Source organism: Rutidosis leptorrhynchoides, chromosome 2 (genome assembly GCF_046630445.1).
Source record: "Rutidosis leptorrhynchoides isolate AG116_Rl617_1_P2 chromosome 2, CSIRO_AGI_Rlap_v1, whole genome shotgun sequence".
Classification (NCBI taxonomy): Eukaryota; Viridiplantae; Streptophyta; class Magnoliopsida; order Asterales; family Asteraceae; genus Rutidosis; species Rutidosis leptorrhynchoides.
The window spans coordinates 417,060,596-417,064,080 of NC_092334.1; positions in this window are offsets into that span (position 1 = coordinate 417,060,596).

Sequence of the window (3,485 nt, forward strand, 5' to 3'; positions counted from 1 at the left end):
GTTTGCTAGCTCACTTCCAATCTTGTAAGGTGATCATCCAACCTCAAGAAATCTTTGTTTCTTACAGTAGGTTATCATTCTAATACAAGGTAATAATCATATTCAAACTTTGGTTCAATTTCTATAACTATAACAATCTTATTTTAAGTGATGATCTTACTTGAACTTGTTTTCGTGTCATGATTCTGCTTCAAGAACTTCGAGCCATCCAAGGATCCATTGAAGCTAGATCCATTTTTCTCTTTTCCAGTAGGTTTATCCAAGGAACTTAAGGTAGTAATGATGTTCATAACATCATTCGATTCATACATATAAAGCTATCTTATTCGAAGGTTTAAACTTGTAATCACTAGAACATAGTTTAGTTAATTCTAAACTTGTTCGCAAACAAAAGTTAATCCTTCTAACTTGACTTTTAAAATCAACTAAACACATGTTCTATATCTATATGATATGCTAACTTAATGATTTAAAACCTGGAAACACGAAAAACACCGTAAAACCGGATTTACGCCGTCGTAGTAACACCGCGGGCTGTTTTGGGTTAGTTAATTAAAAACTATGATAAACTTTGATTTAAAAGTTGTTATTCTGAGAAAATTATTTTTATTATGAACATGAAACTATATCCAAAAATTATGGTTAAACTCAAAGTGGAAGTATGTTTTCTAAAATGGTCATCTAGACGTCGTTCTTTCGACTGAAATGACTACCTTTACAAAAACGACTTGTAACTTATTTTTCCGACTATAAACCTATACTTTTTCTGTTTAGATTCATAAAATAGAGTTCAATATGAAACCATAGCAATTTGATTCACTCAAAACGGATTTAAAATGAAGAAGTTATGGGTAAAACAAGATTGGATAATTTTTCTCATTTTAGCTACGTGAAAATTGGTAACAAATCTATTCCAACCATAACTTAATCAACTTGTATTGTATATTATGTAATCTTGAGATACCATAGACACGTATACAATGTTTCGACCTATCATGTCGACACATCTATATATATTTCGGAACAACCATAGACACTCTATATGTGAATGTTGGAGTTAGCTATACAGGGTTGAGGTTGATTCCAAAATATATTTAGTTTGAGTTGTGATCAATACTGAGATACGTATACACTGGGTCGTGGATTGATTCAAGATAATATTTATCGATTTATTTCTGTACATCTAACTGTGGACAACTAGTTGTAGGTTACTAACGAGGACAGCTGACTTAATAAACTTAAAACATCAAAATATATTAAAAGTGTTGTAAATATATTTTGAACATACTTTGATATATATGTATATATTGTTATAGGTTCGTGAATCAACCAGTGGCCAAGTCTTACTTCCCGACGAAGTAAAAATCTGTGAAAGTGAGTTATAGTCCCACTTTTAAAATCTAATATTTTTGGGATGAGAATACATGCAGGTTTTATAAATGATTTACAAAATAGACACAAGTACGTGAAACTACATTCTATGGTTGAATTATCGAAATCGAATATGCCCCTTTTTATTAAGTCTGGTAATCTAAGAATTAGGGAACAGACACCCTAATTGACGCGAATCCTAAAGATAGATCTATTGGGCTTAACAAACCCCATCCAAAGTACCGGATGCTTTAGTACTTCGAAATTTATATCATATCCGAAGGGTGTCCCGGAATGATGGGGATATTCTTATATATGCATCTTGTTAATGTCGGTTACCAGGTGTTCACCATATGAATGATTTTTATCTCTATGTATGGTATGTGTATTGAAATATGAAATCTTGTGGTCTATTATTATGATTTGATATATATAGGTTAAACCTATAACTCACCAACATTTTTGTTGACGTTTTAAGCATGTTTATTCTCAGGTGATTATTAAGAGCTTCCGCTGTTGCATACTTAAATAAGGACAAGATTTGGAGTCCATGCTTGTATGATATTGTGTAAAAACTGCATTCAAGAAACTTATTTTGTTGTAACATATTTGTATTGTAAACCATTATGTAATGGTCGTGTGTAAACAGGATATTTTAGATTATCATTATTTGATAATCTACGTAAAGCTTTTTAAACCTTTATTGATGAAATAAAGGTTATGGTTTGTTTAAAAATGAATGCAGTCTTTGAAAAACGTCTCATATAGAGGTCAAAATCTCGCAACGAAATCAATTAATATGGAACGTTTTAATCAATAAGAACGGGACATTTCACTGGATACCTTCTTTGTTCACTATGTGACCGAGGAATTAAACTTCTTCCAACCAAAATGCACACTTTGAAAACTTAGCGTACAATTTTTCTTTCCTCAATACTTCTAGCACTTTTCTCAAATGTTCTTCGTGCTCTTGATCATTCTTTGAGTAAATAAGTATGTCATCGATGAAAACAATGACAAACTTGTCAAGATATGGTCCACACACTCGGTTCATAAGGTTCATGAACACAGCTGGTGCGTTAGTCAATCCTAACGGCATAACCATAAACTCGTAATGACCATAACGCGTCCTAAAAGCAGTTTTTGGAATATCATCCTCCTTTACTCACATTTGATGATATCCAGAATGTAAATCGATCTTCGAATAAACCGACGAGCCTTGTAGTTGATTAAATAAGTCGTCAATTCTCGGCAGTGGATAACGGTTTTTGATGGTAAGTTTGTTCAACTCTCTGTAGTCAATACATAACCTAAATGTACCATCCTTCTTCTTGACAAATAAAACAGGAGCTCCCCATGGTGATGTACTTGGTCGAATGAAACCATGTTCTAATAGTTCTTGCAGTTGGCTTTGCCGTTCTTTCATCTCGCTGGGTGCGAGTCTATAAGGAGCACGAGCTATTGGTGCAGCTCCTGGTACAAGATCTATTTGAAATTCAACAGATCGATGTGGAGGTAGTCCCGGTAATTCATTCGGAAATACATCGGGAAATTCTTTTGAGACAGGAACATCATTGATGCTCTATTCTTCAGTTTGTACTTTCTCGACGTGTGCTAGAACAGCATAGCAACCTTTTCTTATCAGTTTTTATGCCTTCAAATTACTAATAAGATGTAGCTTCGTGTTGCCCTTTTCTCCGTACACCATTAAGGGTTCTCCTTCTTCTCGTACAATGCGAATTGCATTTTTATAACATACGATCTCTGCTTTCACCTTCTTCAGCTAGTCCATGCCAACTATTACATCAAAACTCCCTAACTCTATTGGTATCAAATCAATCTTAAATATTTCACTACCCAGTTTAATTCCTCGATTCCGGCGTATATTATCTGCTGAAATTAATTTACCGTTTGCTAATTCGAGTAAAAATTTACTATCCAACGGCGTCAATGGACAACTTAATTTAGCACAAAAATCTGTACTCATATAGCTTCTATCCGCACCCGAATCAAATAAAACGTAAGCAGATTTATTGTCAATAAGAAACGTACCCGTAACAAGCTCCGGGTCTTCCTGTGCCTCTGCCGCATTAATATTGAAAACTCTTCCGCGG